We start from the raw sequence: 23,141 nt of genomic DNA on the forward strand, positions 1-23,141 counted from the left end.
CAGGTAAAGATGGATTAGTGGATCGGAAATGTGATTATCGTATCCCAAAAGAAAATCCTGTCGTTTCCATAGAAACGTTACTCGATTTAGAAGGAAATGTCTTAGAACACATAGTACTCGTATTTCATAGCGACGGAATTTACGTGTGAATTCGTCAATGTTTCGGAGTGAGGGATGCAGTAAAGAAGGATTAGTGGATCGGAAATGTGATTGTCGTATCCCAAAAGAAAATCCTGTCGTTTCCATAGAAACGTTACTCGATTTAGAAGGAAATGTCTTAGAACACATAGTACTCGTATTTCATAGCGACGGAATTTCCGTGTGAATTCGTCAATGTGTGGGAGTGAGGGATGCAGTAAAGAAGGATTAGTGGATCGGAAATGAGATTGTCGTATCCCAAAAGAAAATCCTGTGGTTTCCATAGAAACGTTACTCGATTTAGAAGGAAATGTCTTAGAACACATAGTACTCGTATTTCATAGCGACGCAATTTCCGTGTGAATTCGTCAATGTGTGGGAGTGAGGGATGCAGTAAAGAACGATTAGTGGATCGGAAATGTGGTTGTCGTATCCCAAAAGAAAATCCTGTCGTTTCCATAGAAACGTTACTCGATTTAGAAGGAAATGTCTTAGAACACACAGTACTCGTATTTCATAGCGACGGAATTTCCGTGTGAATTCGTCAATGTTTGGGAGTGAGGGATGCAGTAAAGAAGGATTAGTAAATCAGAAATGTGATTGTCGTATCCCAAAAGAAAATCCTGTCGATTCCATAGAAACGTTACTCGATTCAGAAGGAAATGTCTTAGAACACATAGTACTCGTATTTCATAGCGACGGAATTTCCGTGTGAATTCGTCAATGTGTGGGAGTGAGGGATGCAGTAAAGAAGGATTAGTGGATCGGAAATGAGATTGTCGTATCCCAAAAGAAAACGCTGTCGATTCCATAGAAACGTTACTCGATTTAGAAGGGGAAGTCATAGAATACGTAGTAATTAATAGCGACGCAATTTCCGTGTGAATTCGTCAATGTTTGGGAGTGAGGGATGGAGTAAAGAAAGATTAGTGGATCCGAAATGTGATTGTCGTATCCCAAAAGAAAATCCTGTTGTTTCCATAGAAACGTTACTCGATTTAGAAGGAAATGTCTTAGAACACATAGTATTTCATAGCGACGCAATTTCCGTGTGAATTCGTCAATGTTTGGGAGTGAGGGATGCAGTAAAGAAGGATTAGTGGATCGGAAATGAGATTGTCGTATCCCAAAAGAAAATCCTGTCGTTTCCATAGAAACGTTACTCGATTTAGAAGGAAACGTCTTAGAACACATAGTATTTCATAGCGACGCAATTTCCGTGTGAATTCGTCAATGTGTAAGAGTGAGGGATGCAGTAAAGAAGGATTAGTGGATCTGAAATGAGATTGTCGTATCCCAAAAGAAAATGTTGTCGTTTCCGTAGAAACGTTACTCGATTTAGAAGGAAATGTCTTAGAACACATAGTATTTCATAGCGACGCAATTTCCGTGTGAATTCGTCAATGTGTGGGAGTGAGGGATGCAGTAAAGAAGGATTAGTGGATCGGAAATGAGATTGTCGTATCCCAAAAGAAAATTCTGTCGTTTCCATAGAAACGTTACTCGATATAGAAAGAAATGTCTTAGAACACATAGTATTTCATAGCGACGCAATTTCCGTGTGAATTCGTCAATGTTTGGGAGTGAGGGATGCGGGTAAAGATGGATTAGTGGATCGGAAATGTGATTGTCGTATCCCAAAAGAAAATTCTGTCGTTTCCATAGAAACGTTACTCGATTTAGAAGGAAATGTCTTAGAACACATAGTACTCGTATTTCATAGCGGCGGAATTTACGTGTGAATTCGTCAATGTTTGGGAGTGAGGGATGCAGTAAAGAAGGTTTAGTGGATCGGAAATGTGATTGTCGTATCCCAAAAGAAAGTCCTGTCGTTTCCATAGAAACGTTACTCGATTTAGAAGGAAATGTCTTAGAACACATAGTACTCGTATTTCATAGCAACGGAATTTCCGTGTGAATTCGTCAATGTGTGGGAGTGAGGGATGCAGTAAAGAAGGATTAGTGGATCGGAAATGAGATTGTCGTATCCCGAAAGAAAATCCTGTGGTTTCCATAGAAACGTTACTCGATTTAGAAGGAAATGTCTTAGAACACATAGTACTCGTATTTCATAGCGACGCAATTTCCGTGTGAATTCGTCAATGTGTGGGAGTGAGGGATGCAGTAAAGAAGGATTAGTGGATCGGAAATGTGATTGTCGTATCCCAAAAGAAAATCCTGTCGTTTCCATAGAAACGTTACTCGATTTAGAAGGAAATGTCTTAGAACACATAGTATTTCATAGCGACGCAATTTCCGTGTGAATTCGTCAATGTTTTGGGAGTGATGGATGCAGTAAAGAAGGATTAGTGGATCGGAAATGAGATTGTCGTATCCCAAAAGAAAATCCTGTCGTTTCCATAGAAACGTTACTCGATTAAGAAGGAAATGTCTTAGAACACATAGTATTTCATAGCGACGCAATTTCCGTGTGAATTCGTCAATGTGTGGGAGTGAGTGATGCAGTAAAGAAGGATTAGTGGATCTGAAATGAGATTGTCGTATCCCAAAAGAAAATCCTGTCGTTTCCATAGAAACGTTACTCGATTTAGAAAGAAATGTCTTAGAACACATAGTATATCATAGCGACGCAATTTCCGTGTGAATTCGTCAATGTTTGGGAGTGAGGGATGCGGGTAAAGATGGATTAGTGGATCGGAAATGTGATTGTCGTATCCCAAAAGAAAATCCTGTCGTTTCCATAGAAACGTTACTCGATTTAGAAGGAAATGTCTTAGAACACATAGTACTCGTATTTCATAGCGACGGAATTTCCGTGTGAATTCGTCAATGTTTGGGAGTGAGGGATGCAGTAAAGAAGGATTAGTGGATCGGAAATGAGATTGTCGTATCCCAAAAGAAAATCCTGTCGTTACCATAGAAACGTTACTCGATTTAGAAGGAAATGTCTTAGAACACATAGTACTCGTATTTCATAGCGACGCAATTTCCGTGTGAATTCGTCAATGTGTGGGAGTGAGGGATGCAGTAAAGAAGGATTAGTGGATCGGAAATGACATTGTCGTATCCTAAAAGAAAATTCTGTCGTTTCCATAGAAACGTTACTCGATATAGAAAGAAATGTCTTAGAACACATAGTATTTCATAGCGACGCAATTTCCGTGTGAATTCGTCATGTTTGGGAGTGAGGGATGCAGGTAAAGATGGATTAGTGGATCGGAAATGTGATTATCGTATCCCAAAAGAAAATCCTGTCGTTTCCATAGAAACGTTACTCGATTTAGAAGGAAATGTCTTAGAACACATAGTACTCGTATTTCATAGCGACGGAATTTACGTGTGAATTCGTCAATGTTTGGGAGTGAGGGATGCAGTAAAGAAGGATTAGTGGATCGGAAATGTGATTGTCGTATCCCAAAAGAAAATCCTGTCGTTTCCATAGAAACGTTACTCGATTTAGAAGGAAATGTCTTAGAACACATAGTACTCGTATTTCATAGCGACGGAATTTCCGTGTGAATTCGTCAATGTGTGGGAGTGAGGGATGCAGTAAAGAAGGATTAGTGGATCGGAAATGAGATTGTCGTATCCCAAAAGAAAATCCTGTGGTTTCCATAGAAACGTTACTAGATTTAGAAGGAAATGTCTTAGAACACATAGTACTCGTATTTCATAGCGACGCAATTTCCGTGTGAATTCGTCAATGTGTGGGAGTGAGGGATGCAGTAAAGAAGGATTAGTAAATCAGAAATGTGATTGTCGTATCCCAAAAGAAAATCCTGTCGTTTCCATAGAAACGTTACTCGATTCAGAAGGAAATATCTTAGAACACATAGTACTCGTATTTCATTGCGACGGAATTTCCGTGTGAATTCGTCAATGTGTGGGAGTGAGGGATGCAGTAAAGAAGGATTAGTGGATCGGAAATGAGATTGTCGTATCCCAAAAGAAAACGCTGTCGATTCCATAGAAACGTTACTCGATTTAGAAGGGGAAGTCATAGAACCCATAGTAATTAATAGCGACGCAATTTCCGTGTGAATTCGTCAATGTTTGGGAGTGAGGGATGCAGTAAAGAAAGATTAGTGGATCCGAAATGTGATTGTCGTATCCCAAAAGAAAATACTGTTGTTTCCATAGAAACGTTACTCGATTTAGAAGGAAATGTCTTAGAACACATAGTATTTCATAGCGACGCAATTTCCGTGTGTATTCGTCAATGTTTGGGAGTGAGGGATGCAGTAAAGAAGGATTAGTGGATCAACTATGAGATTGTCGTATCCCCAAAAGAAAATCCTGTCGTTTCCATAGAAACGTTACACGATTTAGAAGGAAACGTCTTAGAACACATAGTATTTCATAGCGACGCAATTTCCGTGTGAATTCGTCAATGTGTAAGAGTGAGGGATGCAGTAAAGAAGGATTAGTGGATCTGAAATGAGATTGTCGTATCCCAAAAGAAAATCCTGTCGTTTCCGTAGAAACGTTACTCGATTTAGAAGGAAATGTCTTAGAACACATAGTATTTCATAGCGACGCAATTTCCGTGTGAATTCGTCAATGTGTGGGAGTGAGGGATGCAGTAAAGAAGGATTAGTGGATCGGAAATGAGATTGTCGTATCCCAAAAGAAAATTCTGTCGTTTCCATAGAAACGTTACTCGATATAGAAAGAAATGTCTTAGAACACATAGTATTTCATAGCGACGCAATTTCCGTGTGAATTCGTCAATGTTTGGGAGTGAGGGATGCGGGTAAAGATGGATTAGTGGATCGGAAATGTGATTGTCGTATCCGAAAAGAAAATCCTGTCGTTTCCATAGAAACGTTACTCGATTTAGAAGGAAATGTCTTAGAACACATAGTACTCGTATTTCATAGCGACGGAATTTACGTGTGAATTCGTCAATGTTTGGGAGTGAGGGATGCAGTAAAGAAGGATTAGTGGATCGGAAATGTGATTGTCGTATCCCAAAAGAAAGTCCTGTCGTTTCCATAGAAACGTTACTCGATTTAGAAGGAAATGTCTTAGAACACATAGTACTCGTATTTCATAGCAACGGAATTTCCGTGTGAATTCGTCAATGTGTGGGAGTGAGGGATGCAGTAAAGAAGGATTAGTGGATCGGAAATGATATTGTCGTATCCCAAAAGAAAATCCTGTGGTTTCCATAGAAACGTTATTCGATTTAGAAGGAAATGTCTTAGAACACATAGTACTCGTATTTCATAGCGACGCAATTTCCGATTGAATTCGTCAATGTGTGGGAGTGAGGGATGCAGTAAAGAAGGATTATTGGATCGGAACTGTGATTGTCGTATCCCAAAAGAAAATCCTGTCGTTTCCATAGAAACGTTACTCGATTTAGAAGGAAATGTCTTAGAACACACAGTACTCGTATTTCATAGCGACGGAATTTCCGTGTGAATTCGTCAATGTTTGGGAGTGAGGGATGCAGTAAAGAAGGATTAGTAAATCAGAAATGTGATTGTCGTATCCCAAAAGAAAATCCTGTCGTTTCCATAGAAACGTTACTCGATTCAGAAGGAAATGTCTTAGAACACATAGTACTCGTATTTCATAGCGACGGAATTTCCGTGTGAATTTGTCAATGTGTGGGAGTGAGGGATGCAGTAAAGAAGGATTAGTGAATCGGAAATGAGATTGTCATATCCCAAAAGAAAACGCTGTCGATTCCATAGAAACGTTACTCGATTTAGAAGGGGAAGTCATAGAACCCATAGTAATTCATAGCGACGCAATTTCCGTGTGAATTCGTGAATGTTTGGGAGTGAGGGATGCAGTTATGAAGGATTAGTGGATCGTAAATGTGATTGTCGTATCCCAAAAGAAAATCCTGTCGTTTCCATAGAAACGTAACACGATTTAGAAGGAAATGTCTTAGAACACATAGTATTTCATAGCGACGCAATTTCCGTGTGAATTCGTCAATGTTTTGGGAGTGATGGATGCAGTAAAGAAGGATTAGTGGATCGGAAATGAGATTGTCGTATCCCAAAAGAAAATCCTGTCGTTTCCATAGAAACGTTACTCGATTTAGAAGGAAATGTCTTAGAACGCATAGTATTTCATAGCGACGCAATTTCCGTGTGAATTCGTCAATGTGTGGGAGTGACGGATGCAGTAAAGAAGGATTAGTGGATCGGAAATGAGATTGTCGTATCCCAAAAGAAAATCCTATCGTTTCCATAGAAACGTTACTCGATTTAGAAAGAAATGTCTTAGAACATATAGTATATCATAGCGACGCAATTTCCGTGTGAATTCGTCAATGTTTGGGAGTGAGGGATGCGGGTAAAGATGGATTAGTGGATCGGAAATGTGATTGTCGTATCCCAAAATAAAATCCTGTCGTTTCCATAGAAACGTTACTCGATTTAGAAGGAAATGTCTTAGAACACATAGTATTTCATAGCGACGCAATTTCCGTGTGAATTCGTCAATGTTTGGGATCGAGGGATGCGGGTAAAGATGGATAAGTGGATCGGAAATGTGATTGTCGTATCCCAAAAGAAAATCCTGTCGTTTCCATAGAAACGTTACTCGATTTAGAAGGAAATGTCTTAGAACACATAGTACTCGTATTTCATAGCGACGGAATTTCCGTGTGAATTCGTCAATGTTTGGGAGTGAGGGATGCAGTAAAGAAGGATTAGTGGATCGGAAATGAGATTGTCGTATCCCAAAAGAAAATCCTGTCGTTTCCATAGAAACGTTACTCGATTTAGAAGGAAATGTCTTAGAACACATAGTACTCGTATTTCATAGCGACGCAATTTCCGTGTGAATTCGTCAATGTGTGGGAGTGAGGGATGCAGTAAAGAAGGATTAGTGGATCGGAAATGAGATTGTCGTATCCCAAAAGAAAATTCTGTCGTTTCCATAGAAACGTTACTCGATATAGAAAGAAATGTCTTAGAACACATAGTATTTCATAGCGACGCAATTTCCGTGTGAATTCGTCAATGTTTGGGAGTGAGGGATGCAGGTTAAGATGGATTAGTGGATCGGATATGTGATTGTCGTATCCCAAAAGAAAATCCTGTCGTTTCCATAGAAACATTACTCGATTTAGAAGGAAATGTCTTAGAACACATAGTACTCGTATATCATAGCGACGGAATTTACGTGTGAATTCGTCAATGTTTGGGAGTGAGGGATGCAGTAAAGAAGGATTAGTGGATCGGAAATGTGATTGTCGTATCCCAAAAGAAAATTCTGTCGTTTCCATAGAAACGTTACTCGATTTAGAAGGAAATGTCTTAGAACACATAGTACTCGTATTTCATAGCGACGGAATTTCCGTGTGAATTCGTCAATGTGTGGGAGTGAGGGATGCAGTAAAGAGGGATTAGTGGATCGGAAATGAGATTGTCGTATCCCAAAAGAAAATCCTGTGGTTTCCATAGAAACGTTACTCGATTTAGAAGGAAATGTCTTAGAACACATAGTACTCGTATTTCATAGAGACGCAATTTCCGTGTGAATTCGTCAATGTGTGGGAGTGAGGGATGCAGTAAAGAAGGATTAGTGGATCGGAAATGTGATTGTCGTATCCCAAAAGAAAATCCTCTCGTTTCCATAGAAACGTTACTCGATTTAGAAGGAAATGTCTTAGAACACGCAGTACTCGTATTTCATAGCGACGGAATTTCCGTGTGAATTCGTCAATGTTTGGGAGTGAGGGATGCAGTAAAGAAGGATTAGTAAATCAGAAATGTAGTTGTCGTATCCCAAAAGAAAATCCTGTCGTTTCCATAGAAACGTTACTCGATTCAGAAGGAAATGTCTTAGAACACATAGTACTCGTATTTCATAGCGACGGAATTTCCGTGTGAATTCGTCAATGTGTGGGAGAGAGGGATGCAGTAAAGAAGGATTAGTGGATCGGAAATGAGATTGTCGTATCCCAAAAGAAAACGCTGTCGATTCCATAGAAACGTTACTCGATTTAGAAGGGGAAGTCATAGAACCCATAGTAATTAATAGCAACGCAATTTCCGTGTGAATTCGTCAATGTTTGGGAGTGAGGGATGCAGTAAAGGAGGATTAGTGGATCGGAAATGTGATTGTCGTATCCCAAAAGAAAATCCTGTCGTTTCTCATAGAAACGTTACTCGATTTAGAAGGAAATGTCTTAGAACACATAGTATTTCATAGCGACGCAATTTCCGTGTGAATTCGTCAATGTTTGGGAGTGAGGGATGCAGTAAAGAAGGATTAGTGCATCGGAAATGAGATTGTCGTATCCCTAAAGAAAATCCTGTCGTTTCCATAGAAACGTTACTCGATTTAGAAGGAAATGTCTTAGAACACATAGTATTTCATAGCGACGCAATTTCCGTGTGAATTCGTCAATGTGTAAGAGTGAGGGATGCAGTAAAGAAGGATTAGTGGATCTGAAATGAGATTGTCGTATCCCAAAAGAAAATCCTGTCGTTTCCGTAGAAACGTTACTCGATTTAGAAGGAAATGTCTTAGAACACATAGTATTTCATAGCGACGCAAATTCCGTGTGAATTCGTCAATGTGTGGGAGTGAGGGATGCAGTAAAGAAGGATTAGTGGATCGGAAATGAGATTGTCGTATCCCAAAAGAAAATTCTGTCGTTTCCATAGAAACGTTACTCGATATAGAAAGAAATGTCTTAGAACACATAGTATTTCATAGCGACGCAATTTCCGTGTGAATTCGTCTATGTTTGGGAGTGAGGGATGCGGGTAAAGATGGATTAGTGGATCGCAAATGTGATTGTCGTATCCCAAAAGAAAATCCTGTCGTTTCCATAGAAACGTTACTCGATTTAGAAGGAAATGTCTTAGAACACATAGTACTCGTATTTCATAGCGACGGAATATACGTGTGAATTCGTCAATGTTTGGGAGTGAGGGATGCAGTAAAGGATTAGTGGATTGGAAATGTGATTGTCGTATCCCAAAAGAAAGTCCTGTCGTTTCCATAGAAACGTTACTCGATGTAGAAAGAAATGTCTTAGAACACATAGTACTCGTATTTCATAGCAACGGAATTTCCGTGTGAATTCGTCAATGTGTGGGAGTGAGGGATGCAGTAAAGAAGGATTAGTGGATCGGAAATGAGATTGTCGTATCCCAAAAGAAAATCCTGTGGTTTCCATAGAAACGTTACTCGATTTAGAAGGAAATGTCTTAGAACACATAGTACTCGTATTTCATAGCGACGCAATTTCCGTGTGAATTCGTCAATGTGTGGGAGGGAGGGATGCAGTAAAGAAGGATTAGTGGATCGGAAATGAGATTGTCGTATCCCAAAAGAAAACGCTGTCGATTCCATAGAAACGTTACTCGATTTAGAAGGGGAAGTCATAGAACCCATAGTAATTCATAGCGACGCAATTTCCGTGTGAATTCGTGAATGTTTGGGAGTGAGGGATGCAGTTAAGAAGGATTAGTGGATCGGAAATGTGATTGTCGTATCCCAGAAGAAAATCCTGTCGTTTCCATAGAAACGTTACTCGATTTAGAAGGAAATGTCTTAGAACACATAGTACTTCATAGCGACGCAATTTCCGTGTGAATTCGTCAATGTTTTGGGAGTGAGGGATGCAGTAAAGAAGGATTAGTGGATCGGAAATGAGATAGTCGTATCCCAAAAGAAAATCCTGTAGTTTCCATAGGAACGTTACTCGATTTAGAAGGAAATGTCTTAGAACACATAGTATTTCATAGCGACGCAATTTCCGTGTGAATTCGTCAATGTGTGGGAGTGAGGGATGCAGTAAACAAGGATTAGTGGATCTGAAATGAGATTGTCGTATCCCAAAAGAAAATCCTGTTGTTTCCATAGAAACGTTACTCGATTTAGAAGGAAATGTCTTAGAACACATAGTATTTCATAGCGACGCAATTTCCGTGTGAATTCGTCAATGTTTGGGAGTGAGGGATGCAGTAAAGTAGGATTAGTGGATCGGAAATGAGATTGTCGTATCCCAAAAAAAAGTCCTGTCGCTTCCATAGAAACGTTACTTGATTTAGATAGAGAAGTCAAAGAACCCATAGTATTTCGTAGCGACGCAATTTCCGTGTGAATTCGTCAATGTGTGGGAGTGAGGGATGCAGTAAAGAAGGATTAGTGGATCGGAAATGTGATTGTCGTATCCCAAAAGAAAATCCTGTCGTTTCCATAGAAACGTTACTCGATTTAGAAGGAAATGTCTTAGAACACATAGTACTCGTATTTCATAGCGACGGAATTTCCGTGTGAATTCATCAATGTGTGGGAGTGAGGGATGCAGTAAAGAAGGATTAGTGGATCGGAAATGAGATTGCCGTATTCCAAAAGAAAATTCTGTCGTTTCCATAGAAACGTTACTCGATTTAGAAAGAAATGTCTTAGAACACATAGTATTTCATAGCGACGCAATTTCCGTGTGAATTCGTCAATGTTTGGGAGTGAGGGATGCGGGTAAAGATGGATTAGTGGATCGGAAATGTGATTGTCGTATCCCAAAAGAAAATCCTGTCGTTTCCATAGAAACGTTACTCGATTTAGAAGGAAATGTCTTAGAACACATAGTACTCGTATTTCATAGCGACGGAATTTCCGTGTGAATTCATCAATGTGTGGGAGTGAGGGATGCAGTAAAGAAGGATTAGTGGATCGGAAATGAGATTGCCGTATTCCAAAAGAAAATTCTGTCGTTTCCATAGAAACGTTACTCGATTTAGAAAGAAATGTCTTAGAACACATAGTATTTCATAGCTACGCAATTTCCGTGTGAATTCGTCAATGTTTGGGAGTAAGGGATGCGGGTAAAGATGGATTAGTGGATCGGAAATGTGATTGTCGTATCCCAAAAGAAAATCCTGTCGTTTCCATAGAAACGTTACTCGATTTAGAAGGAAATGTCTTAGAACACATAGTACTCGTATTTCATAGCGACGGAATTTCCGTGTGAATTCGTCAATGTTTGGGAGTGAGGGATGCAGTAAAGAAGGATTAGTGGATCGGAAATGAGATTGTCGTATCCCAAAAGAAAATCCTGTCGTTTCCATAGAAACGTTACTCGATTTAGAAGGCAATGTCTTAGAACACATAGTACTCGTATTTCATAGCGACGCAATTTCCGTGTGAATTCGTCAATGTGTGGGAGTGAGGGATGCAGTAAAGAAGGATTAGTGGATCGGAAATGAGATTGTCGTATCCCAAAAGAAAATTCTGTCGTTTCCATAGAAACGTTACTCGATTTAGAAAGAAATGTCTTAGAACACATAGTATTTCATAGCGACGCAATTTCCGTGTGAATTCGTCAATGTGTGGGAGTGAGGGATGCAGTAAACAAGGATTAGTGGATCTGAAATGAGATTGTCGTATCCCAAAAGAAAATCCTGTTGTTTCCATAGAAACGTTACTCGATTTAGAAGGGGAAGTCATAGAACCCATAGTAATTCATAGCGACGCAATTTCCGTGTGAATTCGTGAATGTTTGGGAGTGAGGGATGCAGTTAAGAAGGATTAGTGGATCGGAAATGTGATTGTCGTATCCCAGAAGAAAATCCTGTCGTTTCCATAGAAACGTTACTCGATTTAGAAGGAAATGTCTTAGAACACATAGTACTTCATAGCGACGCAATTTCCGTGTGAATTCGTCAATGTTTTGGGAGTGAGGGATGCAGTAAAGAAGGATTAGTGGATCGGAAATGAGATAGTCGTATCCCAAAAGAAAATCCTGTAGTTTCCATAGGAACGTTACTCGATTTAGAAGGAAATGTCTTAGAACACATAGTATTTCATAGCGACGCAATTTCCGTGTGAATTCGTCAATGTGTGGGAGTGAGGGATGCAGTAAACAAGGATTAGTGGATCTGAAATGAGATTGTCGTATCCCAAAAGAAAATCCTGTTGTTTCCATAGAAACGTTACTCGATTTAGAAGGAAATGTCTTAGAACACATAGTATTTCATAGCGACGCAATTTCCGTGTGAATTCGTCAATGTTTGGGAGTGAGGGATGCAGTAAAGTAGGATTAGTGGATCGGAAATGAGATTGTCGTATCCCAAAAAAAAGTCCTGTCGCTTCCATAGAAACGTTACTTGATTTAGATAGAGAAGTCAAAGAACCCATAGTATTTCGTAGCGACGCAATTTCCGTGTGAATTCGTCAATGTGTGGGAGTGAGGGATGCAGTAAAGAAGGATTAGTGGATCGGAAATGTGATTGTCGTATCCCAAAAGAAAATCCTGTCGTTTCCATAGAAACGTTACTCGATTTAGAAGGAAATGTCTTAGAACACATAGTACTCGTATTTCATAGCGACGGAATTTCCGTGTGAATTCATCAATGTGTGGGAGTGAGGGATGCAGTAAAGAAGGATTAGTGGATCGGAAATGAGATTGCCGTATTCCAAAAGAAAATTCTGTCGTTTCCATAGAAACGTTACTCGATTTAGAAAGAAATGTCTTAGAACACATAGTATTTCATAGCGACGCAATTTCCGTGTGAATTCGTCAATGTTTGGGAGTGAGGGATGCGGGTAAAGATGGATTAGTGGATCGGAAATGTGATTGTCGTATCCCAAAAGAAAATCCTGTCGTTTCCATAGAAACGTTACTCGATTTAGAAGGAAATGTCTTAGAACACATAGTACTCGTATTTCATAGCGACGGAATTTCCGTGTGAATTCATCAATGTGTGGGAGTGAGGGATGCAGTAAAGAAGGATTAGTGGATCGGAAATGAGATTGCCGTATTCCAAAAGAAAATTCTGTCGTTTCCATAGAAACGTTACTCGATTTAGAAAGAAATGTCTTAGAACACATAGTATTTCATAGCTACGCAATTTCCGTGTGAATTCGTCAATGTTTGGGAGTAAGGGATGCGGGTAAAGATGGATTAGTGGATCGGAAATGTGATTGTCGTATCCCAAAAGAAAATCCTGTCGTTTCCATAGAAACGTTACTCGATTTAGAAGGAAATGTCTTAGAACACATAGTACTCGTATTTCATAGCGACGGAATTTCCGTGTGAATTCGTCAATGTTTGGGAGTGAGGGATGCAGTAAAGAAGGATTAGTGGATCGGAAATGAGATTGTCGTATCCCAAAAGAAAATCCTGTCGTTTCCATAGAAACGTTACTCGATTTAGAAGGCAATGTCTTAGAACACATAGTACTCGTATTTCATAGCGACGCAATTTCCGTGTGAATTCGTCAATGTGTGGGAGTGAGGGATGCAGTAAAGAAGGATTAGTGGATCGGAAATGAGATTGTCGTATCCCAAAAGAAAATTCTGTCGTTTCCATAGAAACGTTACTCGATTTAGAAAGAAATGTCTTAGAACACATAGTATTTCATAGCGATGCAATTTCCGTGTGAATTCGTCAATGATTGGGAGTGAGGGATGCGGGTAAAGATGGATTAGTGGATCGGAAATGAGATTGTCGTATCCCAAAAGAAAATTCTGTCGTTTCCATAGAAACGTTACTCGATTTAGAAAGAAATGTCTCAGAACACATAGTATTTCATAGCGACGCAATTTCCGTGTGATTTCGTCAATGTTTGGGAGTGAGGGATGCTGGTAAAGAAGGATTAGTCGATCGGAAATGTGATTGTCGTATCCCAAAAGAAAATCCAGTCGTTTCCATAGAAACGTTACTCGATTTAGAAGGAAATGTCTTAGAACACATAGTACTCGTATTTCATAGCGACGCAATTTCCGTGTGAATTCGTCAATGTGTGGGAGTGAGGGATGCAGTAAAGAAGGATTAGTGGATCGGAAATGAGATTGTCGTATCCCAAAAGAAAATTCTGTCGTTTCCATAGAAACGTTACTCGATTTAGAAAGAAATGTCTCAGAACACATAGTATTTCATAGCGACGCAATTTCCGTGTGAATTCGTCAATGTTTGGGAGTGAGGGATGCGGGTAAAGAAGGATTAGTCGATCGGAAATGTGATTGTCGTATCCCAAAAGAAAATCCAGTCGTTTCCATAGAAACGTTACTCGATTTAGAAGGAAATGTCTTAGAACACATAGTACTCGTATTTCATAGCGACGGAATTTCCGTGTGAATTCGTCAATGTTTGGGAGTGAGGGATGCAGTAAAGAAGGATTAGTGGATCGGAAATGAGATTGTCGTATCCCAAAAGAAAATCCTGTCGTTTCCATAGAAACGTTACTCGATTGAGAAGGAACAGTCTTAGAACACATAGTACTCGTATTTCATAGCGACGCAATTTCCGTGTGAATTCGTCAATGTGTGGGAGTGAGGGATGCAGTAAAGAAGGATTAGTGGATCGGAAATGAGATTGTCGTATCCCAAAAGAAAATTCTGTCGTTTCCATAGAAACGTTACTCGATTTAGAAAGAAATGTCTTAGAACACATAGTATTTCATAGCGACGCAATTTCCGTGTGAATTCGACAATGTTTGGGAGTGAGGGATGCGGGTAAAGATGGATTAGTGGATCGGAAATGTGATTGTCGTATCCCAAAAGAAAATCCTGTCGTTTCCATAGAAACGTTACTCGATTTAGAAGGAAATGTCTTAGAACACATAGTACTCGTATTTCATAGCGACGGAATTTCCGTGTGAATTCGTCAATGTTTGGGAGTGAGGGATGCAGTAAAGAAGGATTAGTAGATCGGAAATGAGATTGTCGTATCCCAAAAGAAAATCCTGTCGTTTCCATAGAAACGTTACTCGATTTAGAAGGAAATGTCTTAGAACACATAGTACTCGTATTTCATAGCGACGCAATTTCCGTGTGAATTCGTCAATGTGTGGGAGTGAGGGAAGCAGTAAAGAAGGATTAGTGGATCGGAAATGAGATTGTCGTATCCCAAAAGAAAATTCTGTCGTTTCCATAGAAACGTTACTCGATTTAGAAAGAAATGTCTTAGAACACATAGTATTTCATAGCGACGCAATTTCCGTGTGAATTCGTCAATGTTTGGGAGTGAGGGATGCGGGTAAAGATGGATTAGTGGATCGGAAATGTGATTGTCGTATCCCAAAAGAAAATCCTGTCGTTTCCATAGAAACGTTACTCGATTTAGAAGGAAATGTCTTAGAACACATAGTACTCGTATTTCATAGCGACGGAATTTCCGTGTGAATTCGTCAATGTTTGGGAGTGAGGGATGCAGTAACGAAGGATTAGTGGATCGGAAATGTGATTGTCGTATCCCAAAAGAAAATCCTGTCGTTTCCACAGAAACGTTACTCGATTTAGAAGGAAATGTCTTAGAACACATAGTACTCGTATTTCATAGCGACGGAATTTCCATGTGAATTCGTCAATGTGTGGGAGTGAGGGATGCAGTAAAGAAGGATTAGTGGATCGGAAATGAGATTGTCGTATCCCAAAAGAAAATCCTGTGGTTTCCATAGGAACGTTACTCGATTTAGAAGGAAATGTCTTAGAACACATAGTACTCTTATTTCATAGCGACGCAATTTCCGTGTGAATTCGTCAATGTTTGGGAGTGAGGGACGCAGTAAAGAAGGATTAGTGGATCAGAAATGTGACTGTCGTATCCCAAAAGAAAATCCTGTCGTTTCCATAGAAACGTTACTCGAATAGAAGGAAATGTCTTAGAACACATAGTACTCGTATTTCATAGCGACGGAATTTCCGTGTGAATTCGTCAATGTGTGGGAGTGAGGGATGCAGTAAAGAAGGATTAGTGGATCGGAAATGAGATTGTCGTATCCCAAAAGAAAATCCTGTCGTTTCCATGGAAACGTTACTCGATTTAGAAGGAAATGTCATAGAACACACAGTACTCGTATTTCATAGCGACGGAATTTCCGTGTGAATTCGTCAATGTTTGGGAGTGAGGGATGCAGTAAAGAAGGATTAGTGGATCGGAAATGAGATTGTCGTATCCCAAAAGAAAATCCTGTCGTTTCCATAGAAACGTTACTCGATTTAGATGGAAATGTCTTAGAACACATAGTACTCGTATTTCATAGCGACCGAATTTCCGTGTGAATTCGTCAATGTTTGGGAGTGAGGGATGCAGTAAAGTAGGATTAGTGGATCGGAAATGAGATTGTCGTATCCCAAAAGAGAATCCTGTCGTTTCCATAGAAACGTTACTCGATTTAGAAGGAAATGTCTTAGAACACACAGTACTCGTATGTCATAGCGGCGGAATTTCCGTGTGAATTCGTCAATGTTTGGGAGTGAGGGACGCAGTAAAGAAGGATTAGTGGATCGGAAATGTGATTGTCGTATCCCAAAAGAAAATCCTGTCCTTTCCATAGAAACGTTACTCGATTTAGAAGGAAATGTCTTAGAACACATAGTACTCGTATTTCATAGCGACGCAATTTCCGTGTGTATTCGTCAATGTTTGGGAGTGAGGGACGCAGTAAAGAAGGATTAGTGGATCAGAAATGTGATTGTCGTATCCCAAAAGAAAATCCTGTCGTTTCCATAGAAACGTTACTCGATTTAGAAGGAAATGTCTTAGAACACATAGTACTCGTATTTCATAGCGACGGAATATCCGTGTGAATTCGTCAATGTGTGGGAGTGAGGGATGCAGTAAAGAAGGATTAGTGGATCGGAAATGAGGTTGTCGGATCCCAAAAGAAAACGCTGTCGATTCCATAGAAACGTTACTCGATTTAAAAGGGGAAGTCATAGAACCCATAGTAATTCATACCGACGCAATTTCCGTGTGAATTCGTCAATGTTTGGGAGTGAGGGATGGAGTAAAGAAGGATTAGTGGATCGGAAATGTGATTGTCGTATCCCAAAAGAAAATCCTGTCGTTTCCATAGAAACGTTACTCGATTTAGAAGGAAATGTCTTAGTACACATAGTATTTCATAGCGACGCAATTTCCGTGTGAATTCGTCAATGTTTGGGAGTGAGGGATGCAGTAAAGAAGGATTAGTGGATCGGAAATGAGATTGTCGTATCCCAAAAGATAATCCTGTCGTTTCCATAGAAACATTACTCGATTTAGAAGGAAATGTCTTAGAACACATAGTATTTCATAGCGACGGAATTTCCGTGTGAATTCGTCAATGTGTGGGAGTGAGGGAAGCAGTAAAGTAGGATTAGTGGATCTGAAATGAGATTGTCGTATCCCAAAAGAAAATCCTGTCGTTTCCATAGAAACGTTACTCGATTTAGAAGGAAATGTCTTAGAACACATAGTATTTCATAACGACGCAATTTCCGTGTGAATTTGTCAATGTTTGGGAGTGAGGGATGCAGTAAAGAAGGATTAGTGGATCGGAAATGAGATTGTCGTATCCCAAAAAAAAGTCCTGTCGTTTCCGTAGAAACGTTACTTGATTTAGATAGAGAAGTCATAGAACCCATAGTAATTCATAGCGACGCAATTTCCGTGTGAATTCGTCAATGTGTGGGAGTGAGGGATGCAGTAAAGAAGGATTAGTGGATCGGAAATGTGATTGTCGTAATCCAAAAGAAAATCCTGTCGTTTCCATAGAAACGTTACTCGATTTAGAAAGAAATGTCTTAGAACACATAGTACTCGTATTTCATAGCGACGGAATTTCCGTGTGAATTCGTCAATGTTTGGGAGTGAGGGATGCAGTAAAGAAGGATTAGTGGATCGGAAATGAGATTGTCGTATCCCAAGAGAAAATCCTGTCGTTTCTATAGAAACGTTACTTGATTTAGAAGGAAATGTCTTAGAACACATAGTACTCGTATTTCATAGCGACGCAATTTCCGTGTGAATTCGTCAATGTGTGGGAGTGAAGGATGCAGTAGAGAAGGATTAGTGGATCGGAAATGAGATTGTCGTACCCCAAAAGAAAATTCTGTCGTTTCCATAGAAACGTTACTCGATTTAGAAAGAAATGTCTTAGAACACATAGTATTTCATAGCGACGCAATTTCCGTGTGAATTCGTCAATGTTTGGGAGTGAGGGATGCGGGTAAAGATGGATTAGTGGATCGGAAATGTGATTGTCGTATCCCAAAAGAAAATCCTGTCGTTTCCATAGAAACGTTACTCGATTTAGAAGGAAATGTCTTAGAACACATAGTACTCGTATTTCATAGCGACGGAATTTCCGTGTGAATTCGTCAATGTTTGGGAGTGAGGTATGCAGTAAAGAAGGATTAGTGGATCGGAAATGAGATTGTCGAATCCCAAAAGAAAATCCTGTGGTTTCCATGGAAACGTTACTCGATTTAGAAAGAAATGTCTTAGAACACATAGTACTCGTATTTCATAGCGACGCAATTTCTGTGTGAATTCGTCAATGTGTGGGAGTGAGGGATGCAGTAAAGAAGGATTAGTGGATCGGAAATGAGATTGTCGTATTCCAAAAGAAAATCTGTCGTTTCCATAGAAACGTTACTCGATTTAGAAGGAAATGTCTTAGAACACATAGTATTTCATAGCGACGCAATTTCCGTGTGAATTCGTCAATGTTTGGGAGTGAGGGATGCGGGTAAAGATGGATTAGTGGATCGGAAATGTGATTGTCGTATCCCAAAAGAAAATCCTGTCGTTTCCATAGAAACGTTACTCGATTTAGAAGGAAATGTCTTAGAACACATAGTACTCGTATTTCATAGCGACGGAATTTCCGTGTGAATTCGTCAATGTTTGGGAGTGAGGGATGCAGTAAAGAAGGATTAGTGGATCGGAAATGAGATTGTCGTATCCCAAAAGAAAATCCTGTCGTTTCCATAGAAACGTTACTCGATTTAGAAGGAAATGTCTTAGAACACATAGTACTCGTATTTCATAGCGACGCAATTTCCGTGTGAATTCGTCAATGTGTGAGAGTGAGGGATGCAGTAAAGAAGGATTAGTGGATCGGAAATGAGATTGTCGTATCCCAAAAGAAAATTCTGTCGTTTCCATAGAAACGTTACTCGATTTAGAAGGAAATGTCTTAGAACACATAGTACTCGTATTTCATAGCGACGGAATTTACGTGTGAATTCGTCAATGTTTGGGAGTGAGGGATGCAGTAAAGAAGGAAAAGTGAATCGGAAATGTGATTGTCGTATCCCAAAAGAAAATCCTGTCGTTTCCATAGAAACGTTACTCGATTTAGAAGGAAATGTCTTAGAACACATAGTACTCGTATTTCATAGCGACGGAATTTCCGTGTGAATTCGTCAATGTGTGGGAGTGAGGGATGCAGTAAAGAAGGATTAGTGGATCGGAAATGAGATTGTCGTATCCCAAAAGAAAATCCTGTGGTTTCCATAGAAACGTTACTCGATTTAGAAGGAAATGTCTTAGAACACATAGTACTCGTATTTCATAGCGACGCAATTTCCGTGTGAATTCGTCAATGTGTGGGAGTGAGGGATGCAGTAAAGAAGGATTAGTGGATCGGAAATGTGGTTGTCGTATCCCAAAAGAAAATCCTGTCGTTTCCATAGAAACGTTACTCGATTTAGAAGGAAATGTCTTAGAACACACAGTACTCGTAATTCATAGCGACGGAATTTCCGTGTGAATTCGTCAATGTTTGGGAGTGAGGGATGCAGTAAAGAAGGATTAGTAAATCAGAAATGTGATTGTCGTATCCCAAAAGAAAATCCTGTCGTTTCCATAGAAACGTTACTCGATTCAGAAGGAAATGTCTTAGAACACATAGTACTCGTATTTCATAGCGACGCAATTTCCGTGTGAATTCGTCAATGTGTGGGAGTGAGGGATGCAGTTAAGAAAGATTAGTGGATCCGAAATGTGATTGTCGTATCTCAAAAGAAAATCCTGTTGTTTCCATGGAAACGCTACTCGATTTAGAAGGAAATGTCTTAGAACACATAGTATTTCACAGCGACGCAATTTCCGTGTGAATTCGTCAATGTTTGGGAGTGAGGGATGCAGTAAAGAAGGATTAGTGGATCGGAAATGAGATTGTCGTATCCCAAAAGAAAATCCTTTCGTTTCCATAGAAACGTTACTCGATTTAGTAGGAAACGTCTTAGAACACATAGTATTTCATAGCGACGCAATTTCCGTGTGAATTCGTGAATGTGTAAGAGTGAGGGATGCAGTAAAGAAGGATTAGTGGATCTGAAATGAGATTGTCGTATCCCAAAAGAAAATCCTGTCGTTTCCGTAGAAACGTTACTCGATTTAGAAGGAAATGTCTTAGAACACATAGTATTTCATAGCGACGCAATTTCCGTGTGAATTCGTCAATGTGTGGGAGTGAGGGATGCAGTAAAGAAGGATTAGTGGATCTGAAATGAGATTGTCGTATCCCAAAAGAAAATTCTGTCGTTTCCATAGAAACGTTACTCGATTTAGAAAGAAATGTCTTAGAACACATAGTATTTCATAGCGACGCAATTTCCGTGTGAATTCGTCAATGTTTGGGAGTGAGGGATGCAGTAAAGAAGGATTAGTTGATCGGAAATGAGATTGTCGTATCCCAAAAGATAATCCTGTCGTTTCCATAGAAACGTTACTCGATTTAGAAGGAAATGTCTTAGAACACATGGTACTCGTATTTCATAGCGACGGAATTTCCGTGTGAATTCGTCAATGTTTGGGAGTGAGGGATGCAGTAAAGAAGGATTAGTGGATCGGAAATGAGATTGTCGTATCCCAAAAGAAAATCCTGTCGTTTCCATAGAAACGTTACTCGATTTAAAAGGAAATGTCTTAGGACAAATAGTACTCGTATTTCATAGCGACGCAATTTCCGTGTGAATTCGTCAATGTGTGGGAGTGACAGATGCAGTAAAGAAGGATTAGTGGATCGGAAATGAGATTGTCGTATCCCAAAAGAAAATTCTGTCGTTTCCAGAGAAACATTACTCGATTTAGAAAGAAATGTCTTAGAACACATAGTATTTCATAGCGACGCAATTTCCGTGTGAATTCGTCAATGTTTGGGAGTGAGGGATGCGGGTAAAGATGGATTAGTGGATCGGAAAAGTGATTGTCGTATTCCAAAAGAAAATCCTGTCGTTTCCATAGAAACGTTACTCGATTTAGAAGGAAATGTCTTAGAACACATAGTACTCGTATTTCATAGCGACGGAATTTCCGTGTGAATTCGTCAATGTGTGGGAGTGAGGGATGCAGTAAAGAAGGATTAGTGGATCGGAAATGAGATTGTCGTATCCCAAAAGAAAATCCTGTGGTTTCCATAGAAACGTTACTCGATTTAGAAGGAAATGTCTTAGAACACATAGTACTCGTATTTCATAGCGACGCAATTTCCGTGTGAATTCGTCAATGTGTAAGAGTGAGGGATGCAGTAAAGAAGGATTAGTGGATGGGAAATGTGGTTGTCGTATCCCAAAAGAAAATCCTGTCGTTTCCATAGAAACGTTACTCGATTTAGAAGGAAATGTCTTAGAACACACAGTACTCGTAATTCATAGCGACGGAATTTCCGTGTGAATTCGTCAATGTTTGGGAGTGAGGGATGCAGTAAAGAAGGATTAGTAAATCAGAAATGTGATTGTCGTATCCCAAAAGAAAATCCTGTCGTTTCCATAGAAACGTTACTCGATTCAGAAGGAAATGTCTTAGAACACATAGTACTCGTATTTCATAGCGACGCAATTTCCGTGTGAATTCGTCAATGTGTGGGAGTGAGGGATGCAGTAAAGAAAGATTAGTGGATCCGGAATGTGATTGTCGTATCTCAAAAGAAAATCCTGTTGTTTCCATGGAAACGTTACTCGATTTAGAAGGAAATGTCTTAGAACACATAGTATTTCACAGCGACGCAATTTCCGTGTGAATTCGTCAATGTTTGGGAGTGAGGGATGCAGTAAAGAAGGATTAGTGGATCGGAAATGAGATTGTTGTATCCCAAAAGAAAATCCTGTCGTTTCCATAGAAACGTTACTCGATTTAGAAGGAAACGTCTTAGAACACATAGTATTTCATAGCGACGCAATTTCCGTGTGAATTCGTCAATGTGTAAGAGTGAGGGATGCAGTAAAGAAGGATTAGTGGATCTGAAATGAGATTGTCGTATCCCAAAAGAAAATCCTGTCGTTTCCGTAGAAACGTTACTCGATTTAGAAGGAAATGTCTTAGAACACATAGTATTTCATAGCGACGCAATTTCCGTGTGAATTCGTCAATGTGTGGGAGTGAGGGATGCAGTAAAGAAGGATTAGTGGATCGGAAATGAGATTGTCGTATCCCAAAAGAAAATTCTGTCGTTTCCATAGAAACGTTACTCGATATAGAAAGAAATGTCTTAGAACACATAGTATTTCATAGCGACGCAATTTCCGTGTGAATTCGTCAATGTTTGGGAGTGAGGGATGCAGTAAAGAAGGATTAGTTGATCGGAAATGAGATTGTCGTATCCCAAAAGATAATCCTGTCGTTTCCATAGAATCGTTACTCGATTTAGAAGGAAATGTCTTAGAACACATAGTACTCGTATTTCATAGCGACGGAATTTCCGTGTGAATTCGTCAATGTTTGGGAGTGAGGGATGCAGTAAAGAAGGATTAGTGGATCGGAAATGAGATTGTCGTATCCCAAAAGAAAATCCTGTCGTTTCCATAGAAACGTTACTCGATTTAAAAGGAAATGTCTTAGGACAAATAGTACTCGTATTTCATAGCGACGCAATTTCCGTGTGAATTCGTCAATGTGTGGGAGTGACAGATGCAGTAAAGAAGGATTAGTGGATCGGAAATGAGATTGTAGTATCCCAAAAGAAAATTCTGTCGTTTCCAGAGAAACATTACTCGATTTAGAAAGAAATGTCTTAGAACACATAGTTTTTCATAGCGACGCAATTTCCGTGTGAATTCGTCAATGTTTGGGAGTGAGGGATGCGGGTAAAGATGGATTAGTGGATCGGAAAAGTGATTGTCGTATTCCAAAAGAAAATCCTGTCGTTTCCATAGAAACGTTACTCGATTTAGAAGAAAATGTCTTAGAACACATAGTACTCGTATTTCATAGCGACGGAATTTCCGTGTGAATTCGTCAATGTTTGGGAGTGAGGGATGCAGTAAAGAAGGATTAGTGGATCGGAAATGAGATTGTCGTATCCCAAAAGAAAATCCTGTCGTTTCCATAGAAACGTTACTCG

Source organism: Schistocerca serialis, chromosome 6, assembly GCF_023864345.2.
Source record: "Schistocerca serialis cubense isolate TAMUIC-IGC-003099 chromosome 6, iqSchSeri2.2, whole genome shotgun sequence".
Lineage (NCBI taxonomy): Eukaryota > Metazoa > Arthropoda > Insecta > Orthoptera > Acrididae > Schistocerca > Schistocerca serialis.